Genomic DNA, 5,485 nt, shown 5'->3' on the forward strand with positions numbered 1-5,485 from the left:
GAGGTTTAACAGTATGTTCTCAAATAAAATAAAATACAATTTAAAAAAAGAGGTTTAAATTCTGAATTATCTTGACTGATAAAAATATATGCCAATGCACTAAATATTCAATAAAGACCCAAGATATAGAATTTTTTTTCGTTCTTTAAATTTATTTTTAATTCAAATATAATAGGGGTGGTTTTATTTTTTTCTTTTTTTATTGTGAAAAACTATACAGAGGGGTTACAATTACATGGGCAAGATAATGAGTACATTTCTTTTTTTTTTTTTTGTCGGTCGTGGGGCTTGAACTCTGGGCCTGGGCGTTGTCCCTCAGCTCTTCAGCTCAAGGCGAGCGCTCTACCACTTGAGCTACAGCGCCACTTCCATGAGTACATTTCTTATCAAGCATTGTAGCCTCCTCCTTTGTTTCCCCTTCCCATCCCTTCCAAGCCTCCTCCCACCCCCCCCACCAAAGTTGTAAAGTTCGTTTTCGACATGATAGAATATTATTTTAAATTACACTTTTTTTCAGACCAGCACCAGAAATATCTTTAGTTTCTGTAATACTCATTTCAACAGACAAGTTAAAATCATTTCTAATTTTTAAAAAATCACAAATTCTACAGAAATCATTGAAGATGTTTCCAAACAACTCTTGAATACATTTTGACATCAAAGTCGAGCAATTCACTTGGAAGAATACCATGAGAACCCATGGATTTTTACAGTAAGACACTAATGTCTGTTTTGTATTGTTAAAATATTTTGTATCTGACACAACGGAAGGAGTAGCATTTTTGAAATTTAAGAAAACCGAACAATTAAGACTTCAGAGAAGAATTTGTACAGCTTTCCACAACTTCAAAGAGGTAGTGATACATGTTTGTCCTTCTGGCAATATTAAATGCAGTTTCTTCAAAGTTGTTCTTCAGATCTGGTTTGATATAATGGCTCATCAGAAGGAGATCCAGAGTATCTCTGCTATCTTTATTCCCAGCAGCAAGATGCAAGGGGGTCAAGAGGCCTTTTGTTTGGGCATTGGTATCTGCATCATGAAGTAAGAAAGAAGCCACTCTGGTGTTATTCCACTTACAAGCACTGTGCAGGGCCGTCCAGCCATCCACAGTTATTGTATGAATATCTGCCGCTAGAGCCACCAACTCACCAATAATGTCTAAGTGTCTACTGTAGGCTTCCTGATGAGGAGGGGTATAATCATCATCATCCCTAGTATTAACATGAAAGGCCTTTTCAGAAAGTAGTCTCCGCACTATAGTAAGCTGAGAAAGAAAGATACATATATACCTATATACACACAAATATATATTCACATATATAATTCAGCTCGAAGCAAAAAAGAAAATTAAACTGACCTATGGTTGTTTTTTTTTTCTGGTCGTGGGGCCTGAACTCTGGGCCTAGGTGATATCCCTCAGCTCTTTAGCTCAAGGCTAGCTTTCTACCACTTGAGTCACAGTGCCACTTCCAGCATTTTCTGCTTCTGTGGTGCTGAGAAATTGAACCCAGGGCCTCATGCATGCAAGGCAAGCACTCTACCACTGAGCCACTTTCCTAGCCTGACTTGTGGCTTTAGACTCAAGTAAAAATAAACAAACCAAACCCCCTAAATTGATTATCAGATGACTTCAAAATAAAAACAATTTATGATTTCTGTATTTGGAAAAGAGGACAAGTAACTTTGTAATGAACATGTGTTGGTTATTTTTGAGTGTGATTATCTAATATCAAACCATATATTTATTTAAGGTTCAATTAGAGCCTATTTCTCAAAATTTTGTCCAGAGAGAAACAATAACTGTATTTAATAATTTTCATCTGCAAAAAAAGTGATTCATGTTTTATGAAAGGATTACTATACCAATATACATGGCATATAAAAGTTACAAAAAATGAAACTCCTGGGCTGGGAAGGTGGCTAAGTGGTAGAGTGCTTGCCTTGCATGCATGAGGCCCTGGGTTCAATTCCTCAGCACCACATAAGCAAAAAGAAAAAAGGCCGGAAGTGGTGCTGTGGCTCAGGTGGTAGAGTGCTAGCCTTGAGCTGACAAGCTGAGGGATAGCGCCCAGGCCCAGAGTTCAGGCCTCATGACCAGACCAAAAAAAAAAAAAAAGAAAGAAAGAAAGAAAGAAAGAAACTCCTCTTAACAGAAGAATAAAATAAGAACGAGAAAATTCAGGGATAAAAGGGCTCAATTCCTTTCAAATACAACTTTATAAACATATTTTTAGGAAGCGGTTTTCAGTTTGATCTATGAACCTGTAGTACATTGCAGTGCACATATAAAAGGACTACAAAATGTAAAATGCTTATATTTTCCTTGTAGGGATATGTGAGGACTGGTATTTAGCGTTAACATCCTCCCTATCTTAAATGATAGTTAACTAGAAGGTAATAATTAGCTATAACTGATTTGAAATATAAAGGATTTAAAAATACATAAGACAAATGCATGTGAGGTTTGTAATTAACCTTAAATAATATTAAGATACCTTAATATGTGCTTTTTTTGGCGGGGGGGGGGGTCCAGTCGTGGGGCCTGAACTCTGGGCCTGGGTGCTGTTCCTCAGCTTTTCAGCTCAAGGCTAGCGCGCTACCACTTGAACCATAGCACCACTTCCCGCTTTTTTTTTCTGCTTATGTGGTGCTGAGGAATCAAACCCAGGGCCTCATGCTTGCAAGGCAAACACTCTACCACTTAGCCACCTTCCCAACCCAATATGCCCTATTTTTGTACTTTGCTTCATTTGATTCTCATTAACCTGAATAAACAGGCTAATATTGTGATGGCAACTTCAAGGACAAGAAATGAGAGGTTCAAAAATTGTGTAAACCTAAAGACATGGTTCAAATGGGGGTTGGGGATGGGTTGGGAAAAGATCTTCTAGCTATAAAACTGATGGCTCTCCTACTATGTAATGGTCCTTACCTTCTTAAAATAAAAAAATATACCTGAGTATTTTCAGCAGCCCAAAGAAGCAAGTTGCTTGGATCCTTCTCCATTTTTTTTTTGCAATTGATACCACTCTTTGCTTTTTTCATCTTCTTCCTCATCTTCATCAGAATTGCCTAACCAGAGACTTTGAGTACCAGTGGGAATGAGATGTCCATGTGTTTTCAACAATTCAAGTTGGTTAAAGTGGTCAGAGAAGTCCGGTGAATTTTCTGCATCTATTTTCATAATGATTTATTTTCTCTTTTTCCATTTTTACTATTCTAAATAAAAACCTTTTATATGCTAAGGTAGACTTCTAGAGATGAATTACATCTGCTTTATTTTTTTCATCAAGATCTGAAAACACAAATTTCTTTTTCAGCAAAATGATAATAAAGGCCTGATCTTCAGAATATACAACAATCTTGCACTTACAGAGTATCTAAATTCTGGTGGTTTTGTCATGATACTCATTAAATATTAAATACTGGAACTGATAGAGGAAAGTATGTATGATTCTTGTGATCCAGCTCTTTTTATGTTTATTTTCTACACGATTAATGGTTTAGATATGATGGTTTTATGTTAAGAATGATGTTTGAGGGCTGGGAAGGTGGCTTAGTGGTAGAGTGCTTGCCTTGCATGCATGAGGCCCTTGGTTCGATTTCTCAGTACCACATAAGTAGAAAAAGCTGGAAGTGATGCTGTGGCTCACATGGTAGAGTGCTAGCTTTGAGATGCAGAGCTGAGGCACAGTGCCCAGGCCCAGAGTTCAGGCCCCATGAATGACAAAAAAATAAAAATTATATTTAGATATATATAAATATATATAGATATATATAGATATATATCTATATATATATTGGAAAGAGCAGAACATTTGTGTGTTATTTTCCTAGTGTGGCTCTGATACACCACTGCAGAGTTTATGGTTTAGAGATCTGTGTTCACAGCTGTGCAGTCCAGCGGTATGGAATCAGTGTTGCTGGGCCACATTCCCTCAGGAGGTACAAGGCACGGTGTGTTCTAGGTCTTCTCTCAGCTTCTGAACCTGTGAGAGCATAGTTGAGTCTCTACAGAGGATCATCCCTGGGTGCATTTCTGGGACCCAATTCCCCCCTTTTATGGACACAGTAACAACAGGAACTGGAGTTGATCTCCTGCCAAGGCTCATTTCCACATTCATAGGTACCAGGTGATGAGAGCATCCATATATGAACTTTGGGAACACAACCATTATAATGCTCCTGCCTCTGGAAGCAGCCTCTACCTCCCTGTTGACCTCATGGCTCCTCTGAGGCCTCATCTCCTTCCTGGCACCCAGCAGATCACTGCTGGCCCTGACTACTGGCTTGAGCTGACACTGTGAGAATTCAGTGAGAGCTCTGATGAAACTGCTCTGGGATTCAGGGCACTGAAATTTGGAGCAGGATCACACAGAGGCCAGTCTGTCTCAGGGCGCTGAGGCATTGAGACACTTCCTCAGGGCTTCAATTTTTCCTGTGTCCTGGGCAGAAGGAAGTAGTTGCAGCTACTGGCTAGAAGGAGGAGAGGAGCTTGCAGAAAAGGGTGGGGGCAGGAGCAGGGGAGGGTTTGGGAGGGGTAGGAGAAGGGAGGGGTGGCTATGGGGGCGGGAGGAGGGTGGGGGCAGGGCACCAGCAGTCCATGGTCCTGGGGTCTGGGCTGCTTCAGTGCGGCTGGTGATGGGTACAATCTGGGATGGTCCTGAGTCCTGCAGAGCCCCATAACCCCCAAGGTCTGCACCACCACCGACCTGGCCCCCTTAAAGAGCCTCAGCCCCAGGCACACTTCCCTGGCTACTTCTGGCCCAGCTCCTGCTCCTCCCAGGCCACTTCTGGCCCATCTCCCACCTCCCTCCCAGAGCAGAGCCTGGCAAGGCCAACTGCCCCAACTGCCTTACCTCCATTCTGTGATGAGTCTCTGTCAGTGATGGCCCTGCATCTCAGCTGGACTCCAGTTCCAGTCCCTGCTTGGTCTCCTTGACCGGCCTCCCCGGGCCAGCTTCCCTGGGACTGGCCTCTCCCAACTAGCCTTCCCTGGGACCGGCCTCCCAGGACCGGCCTTCCCTGATGGCCTTTCCTGGGACTGGCCTCCATGGACTGGCATCCATGGACTGGTTTGGGCCTGCTTCGAGTTGGGCCTGCTCCTAGTCTGCACTAGCTCCAGATCCAGACCTGTTCCTGGGCCCCCTGTGAGTCTGAGTCCCCTTTGAGGCCCATGCCTTCTCTGGGTCTGCTGGCGTTCTGCTTCCAGTGGGACTGTGCTCACTGTCTAGGCCTGCTTCATGTCTGGGCTGGTTCCCAGTCCAGGCAGACTCAGAATCGAGTCTAGGGCCAGGTCTTGGGTTCCCAGTCCCAGCTGGCTCGGGATCTGCATCTGCTCACAGTCTGTTCAGTGTTCAGTGCTCTGCCATGTCCTCAGGGAGGCCTGGGGGGAACAGTGGGAAATTCACTGTCCAGCCTCTAGGTCTTATCCAGAAGGAATTCTGTCTGGAGTGAGGATGTGAAGGGGTGGTGCATCCCTGG

The 5,485-nt window shown here is 43.0% G+C and overlaps 1 pseudogene; it reads right to left on the bottom strand.

Annotated features, from left to right (window-relative positions):
* Positions 1 to 806: 806 nt before the first annotated feature.
* On the bottom strand, positions 807 to 3,210 carry LOC138812498 (ankyrin repeat domain-containing protein 49-like; annotated as a pseudogene).
* Between the last annotated feature and the right edge of the window lie 2,275 nt (positions 3,211 to 5,485).

Source organism: Dipodomys merriami, unplaced genomic scaffold (assembly GCF_024711535.1).
Source record: "Dipodomys merriami isolate MVZ:Mamm:240054 unplaced genomic scaffold, mDipMer1.0.p SCAF_57, whole genome shotgun sequence".
Lineage (NCBI taxonomy): Eukaryota > Metazoa > Chordata > Mammalia > Rodentia > Heteromyidae > Dipodomys > Dipodomys merriami.